The sequence below is a fragment of the Nannobrachium achirus genome (genome assembly GCF_963921795.1).
Source record: "Nannobrachium achirus genome assembly, chromosome: 10".
NCBI classification, from domain to species: domain Eukaryota; kingdom Metazoa; phylum Chordata; class Actinopteri; order Myctophiformes; family Myctophidae; genus Nannobrachium; species Nannobrachium achirus.
Genome location: NC_137819.1, coordinates 17,823,088 through 17,842,066, shown reverse-complemented (window position 1 = coordinate 17,842,066; position 18,979 = coordinate 17,823,088).

Genomic DNA, 18,979 nt, shown 5'->3' with positions numbered 1-18,979 from the left:
TTATCAACCACAGAGGTGTCACAACACTGAATGACAAATAAACTGCCTCTGTATTGCCACAATATTGACTCTAGTCACCTTGTGAAAAAATAAATACATGAAAGGATTTGTTATTATATATTTTTTACTATTATATTATATTTAATTGACTGACTGACTGACTGACTGACTGACTGACTGACTGACTGACTGACTGACTGACTGTTTTTGTGGGCCAAAATAGAGTTTAAATAGAGGCTAACATACTGGATGACTCCCATCTATCCAGGGTGCCCAGCAGGGGGGGCTGTTGTCCTTCAAATATAATATGCTCTGCTTATTGCTTTCAATCCCAGTCATATCATGTTATGTTTCCACATGGTGAACAAGTCAATGATGTCATCAAGTCAGGCAGAAAGGGCTTCCAAAAGCCAGGGGTGGAAGAAGTACTCAGAGATATTCACAGGGGAGGCAGTGGCTCAGGAGTAGAGAAACCGTCATTAGAACACGGAGGGTTCCCAAAAGGTTCCCGGGTTCAATCCCGGGCTCCCCCAGAGTTAGTGTCGAAGTAGTCTTATAGGATTCACCTCGAAACATGGGCTGCAGATTGTTGGTCTTTGGTTTCTATTCTGAATGTTTTTTGATGTTTGATGTTTGCACATAAGGGCTCTACATCCGGTATTGTCCCCAGCCTGGGACAACTTCCTGGCCAGGGATATCATAGTTTTGGCCCAGAAGTTCTTCTCGCCCCCCTAGTGGTGAAACGAAAGCCTTCTGAGAACTCAGATAAGTGTTGAAGAGTCCTTGATTAAGACTCTGAACCCCTTGTTGCTCCCGGTGAGCAGCTTGGTGCCTTGCAATGGTTTCCTCCGCCATCAGTGTATGAATGTGTGTGTGAATGTAATGCACAATCTCTCTCTGTAAAGCGCCTTGGATAAAGGCGCTATATAAATACACCATTACTCAATACTCAGATGTTTTACTTAACTTAAAGTAGCAATAGGCTGCAATATAAATAAATAAAAAATGATGTACCAATATCTACAAGCTCATGTTTCACATTGCGCGTCAGTGATGAGCTTGTACATCTGCTGTTTTCAAATAATTTGTTTGTTAATGTGTTTTTTTAATTCATCCACCCCAGGGACCACGCGTGGAGGGGCCCCTGGGTGCCACAGGTGCACCATGCTTAACAAGAGTTTAACTCTTGATAGTGTAAAATGAAACCAAAGGCTCCTCCTCCACCCTACACAATGAATAAGTAACCTATTGCATATCTATCTCTATATATAAATTAGACAAAACTCTGTCTGTCCGTCTCTGTGTTTACGCCCGTAGCCAATAACGGGCTACAGGCCAATCAGAGAGTGGCAAAGTGTGACATCATATTATCAAGGCATATATAAGGCTGCATACGGGTATTTATCCAGTTTATAAACAGGAAATCTCTAGACGTGAATTGCCTGAGGTAAGGATCTCTTAGAGATGGGTGAGGATATAGGTAAGGATCTACTTCAGTGGTTCTCAAACTTTCAAATTTGAAGGTCTCCCCTTAACTTTGACAGTGTGCAAATGGACCCTAACAGGTCCATTTGGTTCCATTTGTACTGTTACAAACTTGTAACAGTCAAGGAACATAGAAAGTCCCTGAAATCCACTATGAGAACCACTGATCTAGTTTATTCAATGACAACGCACACACACACACACACACACACACACACACACACACACACACACACACACACACACACACACAATTGGACCCTTCATTTTATCGTTTCTATGGGAAACCCGGCAATTTGGATTTAGTGTCATACATGGAACCTTATTTTGCTACCCAACCCTGCAGGTGTAACTCATGGTTCATCGTTAATACAGGTGAAAGGGTAAAGGTTTGTCTCCAGTGTGGAGCCGCTGATGTGCCCTCATTGTGATCGTCGACTTGCAACTCTTATCACACTGCGTTCAATAGTACGGTCTCTCTCTCCTGTGTGCACGCTCAGGTGTTTGGTCACTACTCGACTCGGTGGAACTCTTGCCACACTGTTCACAATGGTAAGGTTTTTCTTCGGTGTGGCTATGTATTGTAGGTGCAGGGGCGTCACAAGGGGGGGGAAAGTGGGACTGAGTTACTAGGGCCCAAGGTGGAGGGGGCTTTAGCTATTTAAAAATAGCAGATATACTTTTTGTATTCGTATTGTTTGGAGTTTAAAAAATTGAAAATGAATTAAAAAAAAAGTAGGGGATAAGGTTTTTCTCTGGTGTGGATACGCTCGTGCTTCATCAGGTGATGTATATCCTTGAAAATCCACACTGTTTGCCACACTGTTTACCGGCGGTGGGTTTTTCTTTCCTTTATAAGTCGGCTGATCTGTCTTTTTGTCCCCTGGCTTGGTTAAAGTCTTGGTAAACCTGTAAATGCATTTGGGTCCCCATCCGGAATCAATGGGGGTAAATTTACAATAATATTTTTTTTTTCCACAGGCAAGTGATAGGCCTACAGGAGCATCGGAAACAATACGACCTAACTCTTCTCTCAAACAGTTTTTATCTAGCACAGGGGTCTTCAACAGGGGGTCCGGGACCCCTTGGGGGTCCTCAGAGTTACTACAGGGGGTCCTCCAAATCTTTGTGTGACAGAAACCTCACAACGCTCCTATACGTGGCCACTGGCCGTGTGTGTGGGTATGTGTGTGTGTGTGTGTGTGTATGTCTCCGTGGCTGTATGTAGCTTGCAGTACCTTTTCTGACCACACATGTTAAGGGAGGGGCGCTGTTGTTCAGACTCACATTCACACACACACACACACACACACACACACACACACACACGCACGCACGCACGCACGCACGCACGCACGCATGCACGCATGCACGCACACACACACACACACACACATGCAGCCTCCACCGCTCAGTTCACACGAGTGTGATTTTTTATTATTATTAACCACTTGAACCCTAGCATCCACATTCTGTGGATGAAGCAGGGACCACCACAACCTTTTCATAGATTCCATATAGTTGTTTTGTTTAGTCCTATAGTTAACTATAATAACCCAGATGGGTGCTGGTATAATGCCTTAGGACCTAACCCTGTGAGAGCGCCAGGCCCGTCAACAGAGTTCGGCCCCTGGAGGCTTGGAGGCTACCTGGCAACCCAGGTGCAAAAAAACAAGCTAAATGGAGCTGGGACACAGTAACGGAGCCCCAGCAGTCCTCATTAGGCTGCTCTACAACGTGATGACACTAATCCTGAACTTACTTAAGGCTATTTGTGGCTGCCCTATTCTCCGGATAAAGTATCATAGGCCTTTATTGCTCCCTGTGGGGAGATTTAGGTGTTGTAGCAGCGACAGCGTCAAGCGTGAATATAGGTGCAGGTATAGCTGGGGAGGAATTGGTAAAGTCTGTGCACTTGGTGAGTATAGTTTTAGATTTTTGGTATGGTGTTAGGTATGGGTATAAGGTTTTCAAAAACCATCGCAAACAAGTTGGGCTCACCCCCTAGTGGTCTGTATGCAATCAATCAAATCAGTATATGGTTGAAACCCCAAATAATTGATGAAAGAGATTTTACTATTGGGTATGCTAATACCATACTAAAGATTTAGGAAAAAACTACTCCTGGAAATGCATTATTTTCAAGATGGCGTCCACGGTGGCTGCCAGGAGCTTGAAATGCCTATAAACTGGGATTTAATATGTAAAAAGTTATAACAAGTAAGGTTAGCATTTCACCAGGTTAGCATTCACCAGCGTTAATATGTAACCAATGTGTAACCTTTTGGCACTTCTGCATGGTCCAAGTGAACACAATGGAGCACTCCCTACCTCCAGTCCAGCCAATCACAAGCTTAAAAAATTAGTTTGGGCGTGGTTATCCCGTTTTCACCCTATAGAGAAAGTAAACTTGTGTGAGGGGGCCTGACCCCCTCTTGCACCCCTGTACTGCCGGGCCTGAACTCAGCGCCATATAACCCTGCATGGCGGGGATCTGCGCTCCAAGGACACTTTTCTAGTCTGTTTAAAGAGCTTGGGAGAAGGAGAGAGAGAGAGACCAATGTTACTGAACAAACACAAATAGACAACATAATTATTTAACACTTCAAAAAAATAAAACATAGGCTGGCAAATTTTCATCCCTAAGAATAAAGGTAGGGCTATTTTGTTTTCTTTCTCAATGCCACCGCACTTCTAGAGGCTGTTAGGGGGCGGGGTATCAGGGTGGGATTGGTCCTGAGTGCCAAGCAGCGAGCAGCACCCAGCCTGCCTGCCAGCCAGCGCGCTGAATGTAGCCTGGATGCGTGGATGTGAGAGCCTGCATGCGTGTGCTCTCTATCCACTTGATACATCCACCCATCCATACATCCACCCAGCTGTGTGTGCGTGGTCTGCTCTGTGCATGGTGCTGTTGGTGGACGGACGGTTGTGCGTGGGTCGACACCACGCATAATATAGCCTTGAGAGCGGCAGAGCCGTCCTGCGTGGCGTGAAACTGCAGCATCAACTTTAACACGGAGCGGAGGAGAGCGGATCGGAGGAGAGAGAGAGCAGCATCACTGATGATGATGATGGGACCAACCTAACGGCTCCTATAACGGCATACATCACCCCAGGACAGCGACACGCAGGCCACACAGCTACCGCTACCCCACAGGGCCTGCATGCTGTGGACTACGGTGTCGATCCGGTAAGGCAGCGACATTTCACGTTTCATATCTGTGAGAGGCAGAGGTTTGGATTCTACTAGATTGCGATGCTGCGATCGTCATCTGGACTGAAACCTCTGCTTTTGTAGCCTAGATATGTCGCTGACAATGCCGCGATTCGTGCGATCGGAGGTTAACGGTGTCACCGTGGTGTTATTGTTGAAAATAATACGGATTTTTCAGATGATTTGGGGCTGGCCTATTATTAGGCTTCTGTTCTGATTTAGAGTAGTCTTTAAACCTCGTGTTTCTGTAGGCTATTGTGTTATGGTCGCGGGGAGACGCCGATAGGCTATAATAACCTAACCTGAATTAATTTACAAATCCTTATTCTTTCTCGTTGACACCAGTGGCATGTGATTTTTCATAGGCTATTGTTGGGAAATAAGGGCACGGACCTTTCGGGTTTATTTGGGCTGGTCTATTATTATTATAGGCTGCTATTCGGCTATCCGCTGCTGGGTGTAGGACAGTGGTTCTCAACCAGTGGTCCGGGGGTCCAGCCCAACGCCAGTCAGTCAGTGGTCCTTGAGGGGGTTCCCTTCCCATCCCATACAGGCGGTGGTCCGACCGTCCACAGCTAAATGATGGGGAGTTGGTGATCAAATATGGACCCTTTAGATCTTCTTGGGTCCAATTGGTTTTTCATTAGTTCAATTATTAAATTATTGTTTAAACATGCACTATATAGCCTAGCCAATACCACAATGTAGAAGAATTGTTATTTTGACCAACGTTTCCTGTCATCTCTCCTATGGTAGGCTACCACATCAATACAGCATGGAATTGTGGATACAATCTTATCCATCGATAACAAAACATTCTACGTTTTTGGCCTGAGAGGCTATTATGTCATCAAATGATGGTTCGTGGCTCAAATGCCCAATATAGGCTAAATAAGGGACCGAAAGGGGTTGAAAACCACTGGTGTAGGATCGAGGTGATCATGTTTGCTTTCGTTTTTCGGCACGATCGTGCAACTATGCTGCTGCGCGCAGACCATGAAATGAATAGCTGCCTAAACGGTGAAACAAGGTAGCGAATTTGGTTCAGGTTAGTAGCCTAAGCATTTACATCAGAGAGCAAGCAGTTGTCGAATGTCGAGGCGATCTACAAGTGTATATAGGCTAGCCTATGGCTCTAACTGTTGTTCTTATAGTAGCCTATCTGACTGACTGTCACTGACTGGACCCCGGCTGGCTTTCATTCATGCTATCTGGTCCCGTTACAATTCAACGAATAACGGTATTCTGTTCCATCTCGTCCAGCGGCGTCAGTTCAGAAAAGGCTAAGGTATGGCAACATGCCTGGTGTCTTGCACGCGCGCGATACCTTATAGCAACAGGCACGATTACAGTACATTTTATTTTTTTCCCCTGTACCCAAGGTATGGCAGGTGCCATAGCTTGCCATACCCAATTGACGCCTCTGATATCAGGCATTGTGCAGCCTTGTAGACTGCACTGACTGCACACATGTAGCCGCGTGTGTGTGTGTGTGTGTGTGTGTGTGTGTGTGTGTGTGTGTGTGTGTGTGTGTGTGTGTGTGTGTGTGTGTGTGTGTGTGTGTGTGTGTGTGTCAGGAGGTTGATGTGTCATTGTTTGTTGCTTACAGGAGTCCGACCCACTCCATAATAATCCCCACAATCGTGTCCATTCCTGGCAAAACATTTTTTTTAAGATGCCACCCAGAAATTTGTTATCCTATAGCCTATTTCTCTCAGTTGGTTCACAGAGCGTTGCTATAATAGGCTATTTAATTGGAGATAGGTTGGTCGTTTGGACTGTCTTAGATGAGGATTCAGCAGCCTTGTTGCAATCGTGAACGGTATAGCCTATTGACTGCTATAAACATGGGATGCTCGGAAACGTGACGACCACGGGTTTGCCTCTGCCTAGCCTGTGCTGGCTGCAAGCGAGGGGATTCATTCAAGGTGACATCATTGCATGAGCGAAAGAAAAGTGCCTGTTTTTTTTGTTTTTTTTGGTCGGGCGTATGTTTCCCATCCGACCGCAGGATCAAATCACTCATGAAACCGTGATGATGATGATGATGATGATGGTGATGATGGTGATGATCAAATGACACGCGAGCTTTTAATTGTGGCTTGATTTGACTTAAGGCCGTATAGCCTATCACGGCGGCAGGTCCGTGGATTATATTATAGGCTATTATTATTTGTGGCCATATTTCCCCAGTGGGACAAGCAGATAATAGTCTACTGTACCTACACAAAAGAAAAATACACACACCCGATCCCCACCCTCCTCTTCAGTGCTATTCGATCAACCGCGACTCAATAAATACATAAATTAGATGTATATGTCATTTTTAATTGCCTACAGTGACAGTTATATTGTAATCGAGGATGCTGCGATGTGGGGCATTTGCTCATAACACCCTGTGGACCATTGCTGACTCCACCCCTAGAAAAGCTAATTATAGCCTAATAATATTATAACTAAACAATAATAAGTGTATTTAGCCTATTATTAATGCATGCGGGTGCACCGTGTCATGTACATGACATGCTGTCTTATTGTAATGACAGCCAGTGTGAGCAGCCTGAGTGTGAGAGATCTCCTCTGCTTCTTCTGTGGGTGTGAATGAGGACAGTCGTGTTGGGTGAAGAGGGCATTTGAGGACATGTATGCTCCTGGATGGGAGCTCCACTTCTTTGTGGTATAACAATACGAGGTTGAGCTCCAAGTGATGTTTGTCTGCAGTTCAAAACATAATGGCCTTCTCTGTACCTTGTAATCAGGCAGGTGCACACATAGACGTCAAAGGGGGCTTGAGCCCCCGCCCTTTTATCATTCTGTAAAAAAAAAAAGTGTAAAAAGTGTCTTCTCCAGACCATGAATGGTGAAAGAAATGCAAATGCCTCTCCTTTCCGTGTCATATCTGAAGGCGGCATTCACAAGAATTACCATTGTCCAAACTCTCCTTGAAATTGAATGCAGCTTCTTATGTTTGTCGAAAATGGCTGACCTCCAAGCTCACAACGTGGCGTGCTGCGGCGCGCTGTGAGCTCGGAGGTTTGCTATTTTCGATATTTTTACCAAAAGGCCCTTTTATAAATGTCAGCCCCTGCCTCTTTTCTCTACATGTCCCTGTTTGTAACTGAGTAGTAGATATTACTCCTGGTCAAATAGCCTATTACTCATTACAAGATGAACATGGTCAGATTAGTGGGCTATACTTATACTCAAGTACAAATGTGACAGAGCCAACTGTTGAAGTACTGGAGTAGGCCTATAGCCTTCTTGCTTTTCAAGTATTCAAGAGTAGCCTGTGCACGTTTTAAAACTAGGCCTATTTATTCAACAAAAGTAGGCTACATTTAATATCAATGCATTGTTGTATTAACATTCCCAGAGCATGCATGCATATTATATATTAAATCACGTAATGCTCGTATGACTCTACTGTAAACCAGTGGTTCTCAACCTGTGGGTTGGGACCCCCAGGGGCATCCCCAAATTATTTTGGGGGGTCCCCAGATGATTAACTTAATGTGAAACATTGTTTTTTCACTCAACAGTAAACAAACCAACATGAGGTTTAAGTGAATAGAGGGTATCTGCACATATCTAAAGTGCCAATTTAAGGACTTTTTAACTCATTGCGTGCCAGCGCCCTCTAGGGGCCAAAGAATGCCAGTGCATCTCTCATAGGCAAAAATGGTAAAATGGTAAATGGTGCATTTATATAGCGCTTTTATCCAAAGCGCTTTACAATGTGCATTACATTCACCCATTCACACACACATTCATACACCGGTGGCGGTGGAAACCATGCAAGGCACCAACCAGCTCACCGGAGGCAACTTGGGGTTCAGTGTCTTGCCCAAGGACACTTCGACATGTAGACAGGAGAAGCTGGGATTTGAACCGCTGACCCATGGAGCATTGGCCAACCCACTCTACCTCCTGAGCTACAGCCGCCCTGGAGGCTAAAGCGAGCGCTTTAGCCTCCAGGACTACAGCTCCCAGGACCTGACGTGCTCACGTTCATGAACTGCATGCAAATGTCCCGGATGAAGATGCTAACAGAATGGCTATTCCCATTTTGTCATCTAAAAGATCATTTTTGGGCGATTTCGCCGTAAATAAACCTCGCGCTGCTTTCCTAAAACACAAAAAAGAGATATAAGCCTTTAAAGATGCGGTCTATCATTGGATTAGGCGGAGATTGGCGATTTCGTTCGCAAATTACGGCCGGCTGGGACGTTGTTAGCTTTCGGCTAGTAGCTACAAAAATCAAGCCAGGCTTCAGAAGGCCTCTTATCATTTTTATTCATTTCATTAAATATCCCGATCTAGTTCGGGATAGGCACCCTGGAATACGTCGCGCCGCCTACAATGAACATTGGGTGAACATTGGGGGGGTCTAAACTTTATTTTAAACCATTTTCAATGGAATATATCGTCGGACAGAGTAGAATGGCTTGCTGGCTAGCGGCTAGCGAGCCGGGACCACCCACGTTGCTCCAAGCAGCTCGGGGTAAGTAAAATAGCAAATAAAAAATTGTTTTTGATCCAGAATATCCCGAACTAGTTCGGGATAGGCACTGGATGAGTTAATACCTCTAAAATGACAAATTAAACATTGGCCAAACTGTCAAATATGAGAGGCAGAAATTGTGACGATGAATGAACTTGGATAGTGTTGCTGTCAGTGGAATGCGCGCGCGCACACACACACACACACACACACACACACACACACACACACACACACACACACACACACACACACACACACACACCATCAGGACCACGTTGACTCACTTTAATTGAATCAGTTTGTTCTGCCCATGTGTCAACAAAAATGTCATCCCAGTGCAATTCGTTAAAGGAGAACTTCACCCATTTTCAGCACTAGCTTCATAGATTTGGTCCTCACTAATGCTCATTATAAGATGGTGTGGTTTCTGTTTACTCACTCTGCGTCTCATTGGTGGGCTGAGGACAGTTCAGAAACCTGCCTACCAGTGACATCATCGATGGGGATTCCAAGCTAATAGAAACTACAGCCGTTGTCTTCCTGGAAAGTTAGCATAATGCAATGCTATGTTCATGTATAAAGAAATTAAACATTTACTTCAAAGCTAGCATATACAGTATGTTAGTCTATTTCTAGGGTGTGTGTGTGCGTGCATGTGCTCCATTAACCTTTGAGCAGTGATTCTCAACGTGAGGTATGGGGACCCCGAGGGGTCCTTGAACGGGTCCCAGGGGGTCCCCAGCCAAAGTATCAATAGAAAGCAAATGGATGCTTTTATGTGTCTATAAATAAGGGTAAATGGTTCCATTTTTAACACTCTCTGAGTTCAATTAACACTGAGGAATATCGATTCCCAATTTCAGTTCTATAATGGTAAAAAGTATTTGCATTAATTTATGCGATAACTGAAGTAAATATGCTAATATATTTACTAGTACCTGAGTTCAGGCCAATGCTGAATCCGTTTTCCTGAACCAAACACAATTGTCCCTGTAAACTAATGTTACATCAGTAATCAAATGTGAATAGTTAACCTACCATTCATGTATTCCATGACAACACCATGGAAAGCAGCAGCGGCAGCAGCAGTGAAAGCTTTTTGTACACTTTAATAATAATTGGAAAATGCTGCACCCTTAAATGACTACCATTTGACCGAATACCCGGCATACCCGGCAATTTGGATTTGATTCCTATACTCTGAACCTAATATTCAATACCCAACGCTATTATCACTGCTGTGATGATTCTCGCTCGCAGCAAGTGCAGCTGAAAACCCCGCTCCAGCTTGACGTGACGCGAACCGAGTTAAAATTAACCTTCGTTGACCCTGGGGTGGGCGGCAATTTGGGAGCATAAAGGCGGCGTTGTGACACAGATAGATAGATAGGCCCCGAGCCCGAACGCCTGGGATCCCACTCTGTTTGCTGTCGGATCCAGAATGGTGTGTGGTTTCTCCAGTGGAGGCTCTTCTCAGCTCCAGTACGCCAGTCGGTGTATAAATACTGCTGGTCAAATATTACTCAACTAAAGTTGCTTTGTCAAATATGTACAGTACTGAGTGCTTGCTTAAATGCAACATCGCACACCTGTGCGCATGGTTGGGACGTGCTGGCCATTGGGAAAAGCGGGACAACTCCCGAAGCGGCCGGTTAGTTCCCGGCCGGTCCAGGCCGGCCATTAGGAAAAAAAATAAAAAATAAAATGTCGTTCCATTTTGGGGGCTGGGCGGCCAACAAAGTAAATCGTCACTGTCGGGCAGAAAACCTTGTATCTCCAAGTTTCAAATTTGTACATTTTTTCGCAAAGCAAAGCCCTGCTTCATCATACAAGGCTGTCGCACAAAAGTGAAAACAGCCGATCTACAGGCACACAACGCCTCGCACCGCGAGGCGTTGTGTGCTTGTAGATCTGCTGTTTTCACTAGTTTAAATAATTTTTAAAATGTTTTTGGACGAAATGGCAAATCTTTGAGTAGCAGCAGCGCTATAGAGAGAGATCTCTCTCTATAGCGCGCAATGAGGGCCTCTACAACTCTTTTTCCCGGGCTGAATCAGGAGCCCAGCACGTCCCAACACACATGCATACAGTATCTCCTTGTATGGGCTGTTCTATCTGTGACGTTGGTTATCTCCATACATGGAGTTCCGTGCTCATACGGACAATCATAGGGACACTCATAGACACCATCTGCATGCTGACATCACTGATACTACCCAGTTTCGCCGCCATGGTAACCGTCTGTCTGCATGCTACTCTGACGTCATAGTACTGACATCACAAACTGGGCTGGATCACGGAACCCCATATATGGGCATAAATATCTGCCCAACGGGCACTCCAGCATTACTTCTGAGACTCCTACATTCAATCCCTTAGATACTGTGCACGCATGCACACACCCCGGGCACAGGACTAGTAATATGTAACTGTCCTCTTATAACCCGGTCTAGTGCACGTGATGATATTTATACCATTGAGCTAATAGAGCCTGCCTGCTTGCTCAGGGGATGAATTGAATCTGGACCATCAGATCGAAATCTGTGTCAGATCTTGTGTCGAGTTGAGCCATGACCTTTGACACGATCTAAATGTCTCAAAAGAGCAGGGAGACCAAAGACAACCACCCCAATTGTATACGTGATATTGCAGTAACGTACACATTTACATTTTATTCATTGGAAAGCATAGTGCCACTTTAGGCATTCAAACTCACAGGTATCCTTTTACATTACACACGACAGTAAGTACGTTTGTTTTGCACCGCTGGTCTCTGGCGGCCGGGGCAATCCTCTCCAGCTCAGAACACATCTGGTGGTGGTAGGGTAAACATTTGCGCAGCATGGCAGCGCCTCACAGAGTGTCCTGAACTCCCGTGACATGCTGCTGCCTTAACCCATTTAGGCCTACGATTATTGACTGCTTTAACTACTGAAAAATAGCAGATATACAAGCTCACAGCGCGGCACCGAGTGCCGCGCTGCGAGCTTGTAGATCTGCTATTTTTGAAAAATCGTGTTTTGTCTTTGCAAGTCTTTGAATATATCTATTTAAAAGCGAACATTTGTAAATCAAATATTTGCTTCTGGGGGGTCCCTGGAACAACATATTTTGAGATGGGGGGTCCGTGGCTAAATACCTGTAATTTTGGGGGTCTTTGACATGAAAAAGTTTGAGAACCGCTGATTTAGAGGAAGGATTTAGAAGTCGGGTCAAAGATCGGGTCAAAGATATTCATAGACTTGCACACATTTTCACGATTTTTCAAAAATAGCAGATCTACAAGCTCGCAGCGCGGCACTCGGTGCCGCGCTGTGAGCTTGTATATCTGCTATTTTTCCAAAGTTAAAGCATAAAATAATGGTTAAAGTGGTTAAAATCTAACGCGACTCGGGCGCGTTCCAGGTATTTGATAGTTAAGTTGCTGTTGTCGGGCAGAAAACTCTTATCTCCATATTTCATTTTCATTTATAGTGTGGCAACCAGACTATAGTACTTTTAATTCTTAAAAATGTTATCCCACGATTTTGTAACCCATTTTTCATCCAGTGCCAATTGCCTAAACTGTATAATCCTGGGCTCTGCTCTCCCTCTGCCAACCTGGGGAGCTCATGCTTCCTTCAGTGAATGAGGATTAAAGGACTTTAGTTTTTTTTTAAGGGTTCTTAATTTTAGATTGTAATTACAGAATATAAAAGATGAGTGTTAAAATTATTTTATTTCTTTCTTTCTATTGTTTTAGAGATTCTTATTTCAGTGGTTGGGGGCATGCGTACAAGTGGCTAAATATGTCATTTTACACAGAATAAGCCCATTCCCAACAACGCAACCTTTCATGGTTGGATGTGACTTACGGGGGCTAGAAGTGTTACTGTAAATAAATAGCAATAATGGCTTATTGTGTCTAAAAAGACATATTTGGCCACTTGTACACAAGCCCCCATGTGTACGCATGCCCCACATTTTAGCACGGTAAACGCGATAAAACAATAGAACGATGTAAATGAAAACATTTTAACACTCGTCTTTTCTTTTCTCTAATTACAATCTAAAATATGAACCCTTGTTGTAAAAAACAAAGTTGTCCTTTAAGTAGGCCACTTCTTATCACCTGACAGGGGGGAGCTTCCCCGGTTGGACGTAGCACGTGGAAGGAACACGTTCCAACCAAATCCATTCCCCTCCGCCAGGGGGAGGCAGTATAGAGACCAGGATTGCTGCTGTTTTTTTGGGAGGGTAGGAGACATGAGGAGAACATGCAAACTTCACACAGAAAGGCCCTTTTCCCCAAACCCCACCTAGAGTGTGGGCGCTGATGACGCGGAGGAGAGAACACACCCCCAGTGCCCACAGCGTCCCCTGGCGGGAATCAAACCCAGGACCTTCTAGCGACAGCGCTACCACACTTGTCCAACTTTATTCCATGAATCCATATTTCTTTCTTTCTTTCTTTCTTTCTTTCTTTCTTTCTTTCCCCTCCTAGATAAACTTTATTTTGCCACGCTACTCCTCCCACAGATTTGGTGTCACGCACTTGGGCCACATGTCAAATTGACCGGCTTCATCGGTAATCGACTCCTTGCATTTTGCTAAGAGATACATTATATTATAGTTTAATTTATTGCGACCGTCAGGGAGCAGTTTACTATGAAAACCTCCACCGGCCGCCCGTCCGTCACACGTCACACGTCACACCTTTGCCCTGCTCATATCTCCGCATCAGTATGACATCACACCACATGTGTACACAAACCTTTGTGTACGTTGCTGTGGCAACAGTCTGTTGTTGCTGGTCTGTTAGTGTACGTTAGCAACCACCTTAGCAACCATGGTTTTACCCTAGCAACAAACTGTTTACCATAGCAACCATGTTTTTTTACCCTAGCAACCAACTGTTTACCATAGCAACCAGATACGCAGAGCAGGGATCTCCATATATGGGCATAAACAGGTGACATCACACTGATGTCAGATACTCAGAGCAGGGATTTCTCCATAATATATGTAGACAGGATCAATTTTCAGAAAATCAGAACCCCGAAGGCATTTTGCGAATATTTATTATATACAACTGTTCTAGGGGTATTAAGGGGTGCTGAATCCAAATTTGCTGTATATAATGCTCAAAAATGTTCCTAAATGGCTCAAAATTGAGAAATCCAACATGGCCGCCACTGTAAGGCTGAAACTATTTAAGTGCAAATCTTTTTGACTAAACAAGGTAGAAACTTGAACTAAATGTGTTTTTCTAGGTTAGCCTAAATGGGGAATTTGAAATTCTATCCTAATTTTAGATCAGGCGTGAATAATTGGCTTGAAACTCATACATGTATAGCAGAAAAGGTTCGTTATTGATGCATAATTCGTCAAACAAACAAAAGCAGGATGAACCATGGTTTTATTCATCACCATTCATTAAAAACACCCATTATTTTTTGTGGCGACTCATTCTACCCTCCTAATACGTGAGCAGGCCGTGTTTTTTTCCATAACCTTTTTCATTTGTTTTTATTAATTATTTGGGAAAATGGAAAAAAAATAATTAAAAAAATAATTATTAAAAATAAATGAAAAATGTTATTGAAAAAACACGACCTGCTCACATATTAGGAGGGTAATATGAGTCACCAGAAAAAATAATGGGTGTTTTTAATGAATCTATCATGGTTAAAATGAAGTTACAATGTCTGTGGGGAGAGGCCGAGGGCCTGGTAACATTTACATCAAATATCTAAATATTGAATCAAGCAAATTAAAAACTGTTCAGGGGGTTCATAAAAGCCTGATTAGACGATAAAATTACCAAAAGTTTTTTGAAAGAGAAATATCCCTTTAACTCACTTAGCGCCGAGCGAGCCAGATTTCAATATGAATCTGCGCTTATAACGCCAGGAAATAGCTATATTGAATCCCCAAAATCACATTACATAAACAGGTACACGTGCCTGCAGATGCCACAAGATGACCACTAGAGTGAGCCATAGCTCATAGACTTTCCATGGTCCCATGTTAAGTCAGAATAAAAAACAAGGTTCATGACATAACAGGATGGTACAATGACATGCTCTCCATTGACATTCAATGGACAGGCCGCGGGCCGCCATTTGAGCTCAATACTGCTCAATTCGTGCTTGATCGTCTCAAACCACCATTGGTATGGGCATCGGAACGTATATAGATGCCACACAGAAAGTTTCCGAATCAAAATCCGACCTAGTGAAGCTACGTGAGGGTCGGATGGTTTGCATTGAGCCTAGCGGCTAACAGAGGCCTACGTAAACAGGAAGCTATGGCTTAAAGGTGACGTCATAATCGTATCCTTTTTTTTCACGGTTTTCATCTGTATGCTAGTCGAAGGTAAGCTAACCGTTCCGCTCCGTCTATCAACCCAAATTAAAAGCTTAAACAATGCTTTTATATAAAAGTCGCTCCGAGTCGCTCGGCACTAAACGCCATCATTAGTTAGTCGCCCCGAAAGTCGCTCGGCGCTAAGTGAGTTAATATGAAGGTAGGCTACATTAATTTAGCCTATTTGCAGTCATCAATATTTCGAGCAGATGTCATAGGTATCTTGCAGCTGCATGCAACCAATTCCACCTGAATAGAATAGAATGGATTATAATATAATATAATAGTATTTTACCATATCAATAAAAGTAAATGTACATGGGAATACTTCTTACTGTAATCCTTACTGTGGCAGTTTATTCACAGTCTTCCTCAGTGTTCCGGCAAATGTTGAGTTTTTTGCAGTTGTATACTTCCATACATGCCATATGACTCTTTATGGATAGAATAGAAGAGAAGGGGATACAACGTTTATAGCCAGCACAAGTACATCAGGGTAGGGTTCATCAATCTGTCAACATCTAAGAGTCTAGAGTATGCAGTCTAGTAGGCTGATATTCTCTAAAATTACCAAATCCAATTAGTACAATATATTATACATGCATACCTGCAGCTGCAGCGTTGGCTGAGGCACTCCTTTGTACACCCACATGAAGTGAACTCCCTGCTGACTTTGGGCATAGGTGGCAGAGAGAGTAGCCGTGGCACTAACTGGCCTTCCTTGATCATCCATCCCATTTCCTCCACTGGAGGAAGATCGGGGTGTGGCAGGTGAGCTTGATTCCATATAGTTGCTTAATAGTGTGGACGCATGATATGGAACCTCACAGCATCTGTGGTTGGTGGCAGAGTCTCTTGGGGACGACTTTTGCAGAATAACTTTACTCATGCTTTGTTGCATGAATCAATGTCAGGCACACCATAGATCTTACAAATGAATCTTTCTGATGATGTCACGATATCTTCTGTGAAAGGGCCCTTCCCAAGGCCAGCAAGATCAGTGTGATGTTGTTCGAACACCTGCCAGGCTTTCCGTGGCTGCTGAACTGAGACACACTGTCATATCCAGTAAGGGCATGGAAGGCAAGGAGTGTGTCCAGTTGATCCTCAGACAGTATCCTGTGAATTTCATGCACTGGGAAAAACTTTGGGTCCTTTGATATCCCAGCTTTCATGTAGACATAGGTACATCTGATTTTGTCAAAGTAAGCAAGCAGTAGTAGAAGCACGTCTGTGTCACGTGCTGACATGACTACTGTTTCCATCAGTGCGTGGATACAGTGAAGGATCAGTCGTGTATCAGCTTCCTCGTGGACACTCCTTCCATGCCCTTACTGGATGTGACAGTGTGTCTCAGTTCAGCGGCCACGGAAAGAAGACAGCCTGGCAGGTGTTCGAACAACATCACACTGATCTTGCTGGCCTTGGGAAGGGCCCTTTCACAAAATATATTGTGACATCATCAGAAAGATTCATTTGTAAGATCTATGGTGTGCCTGACGTTGATTCATGCAACAAAGCATGAGTAAAGTTATTCTGCAAAGGTCGTCCCCAAGAGACTCTGCCACCAACCACAGATGCTGTGAGGTTCCATATCATGCGTGCACACTATCAAGCTACTATATGGAATCAAGCTCACCTGCCACACCCCGATCTTCCTCCAGTGGAGGAAATGGTATTGGATGATCAAGGAAGGCCAGTTAGTGCCACGGCTATGCCCAAAGTCTGCAGGGAGTTCACTTCATGTGGGTGTACAAAGGAGTGCCTCAGCCAACGCTGCAGCTGCAGGTATGTATGTAAAATAGATTGTACTAATGGGATTTGGTAATTTTAGAGAATATCAGCCTACTAGACTGCATACTCTAGACTCTTAGATGTTGACAGATTGATGAACCCTACCCTGATGTACTTGTGCTGGCTATAAACTCTCTTCTATTCTATCCAGAAAGAGTCATATGGCATGTATGGAAGCATGCAACTGCAAAAAACTCAACATTTGCCGGAACACTGAGGAAGACTGTGAATAAGCTGCCACAGTAAGGATTACAGTAAGAAGTATTCCCATGTACATTTACTTTTATTGAAATGGTAAAATACTATTATATTATATTATAATCCATTCTATTCTATTCAGGAAAAGTGGAATTGGATGCATGCAGCTGCAAGATACCTATGAGATCTGCTCGAAATATTGATGACTGCAAATAGGCTAAATTAATGTAGCCTACCTTCATATTAAGGACTATATAATTTGCATATATGACTTGTTGATAGAAAAATCTAAATCAAAAGAGTTTTGATGAATAAAACCATGGTTCATCCTGCTTTTGTTTCTGTTTGACGAATTATGCATCAATAACGAACCTTTTCTGCTATACATGTATGAGTTTCAAGCCAATTATTCACGTCTGATCTAAAATCAGGATAGAATGTCAAATTCCCCATGTAGGCTAACCTAGAAAAACACATTTAGTTCAAGTTTCTACCTTGTTTAGTCAAAAAGATTTGCACTTAAATAGTTTCAGCCTTACAGTGGCGGCCATGTTGGATTTCTCAATTTTGAGCCATTTAGGAACATTTTTGAGCATTATATACAGCAAATTTGGATTCAGCACCCCTTAATACCCCTAGAACAGTTGTATATAATAAATATTCGCAAAATGCCTTCGGGACTTTATACAAGCACATTTTCAGAAATTCTGCCTTGTCTAATGGGCATAAAAGGGATTCTGTTAGGGATCTCCATATATGGGCATAAAAGGGATTCTGTTAGGGATCTCCATATATGGGCATAAAAGGGATTCTGTTAGGGATCTCCATATATGGGCATAAAAGGGATTCTGTTAGGGATCTCCATATATGGGCATAAAAGGGATTCTGTTAGGGATCTCCATATATGGGCATAAAAGGGATTCTGTTAGCTGTTAGTGATCTCCATATATGGGCATAAAAGGGATGCTGTTAGGGATCTCCATATATGGGCATAAAAGGGATTCTGTTAGGGATCTCCATATATGGGCATGAAAGGGATTCTGTTAGGGATCTCCATATATGGGCATAAAAGGGATTGTATCCCAGATGATGCCCTGTTAGGAGATCCACACTAACAGAATCCATATATGGTCCTACCGACAGCTGCTATAAGCCAACCCTGGCGATAAGGTCTGAGTCGAAGAAATGCTTATTTCCTGGCAAGAATTGCCCCTTTATACTGTAGGGCTCGTTTGTGTATTGTATGACATCACGCCACATCATCGGCTGAGGACTGTGTGACGTCATCATATCTCCATATATGGAGACATAAGTTGCTCATGCCCAAATATGGGCTGGTGAGGTCAGACTTAGTGTGATGCGTAGGTTATCTCCATATATGGAGATTCAACTTCAATGAGTAACCATGGCAAACTGTCAACTGCCCGTATGTCTTG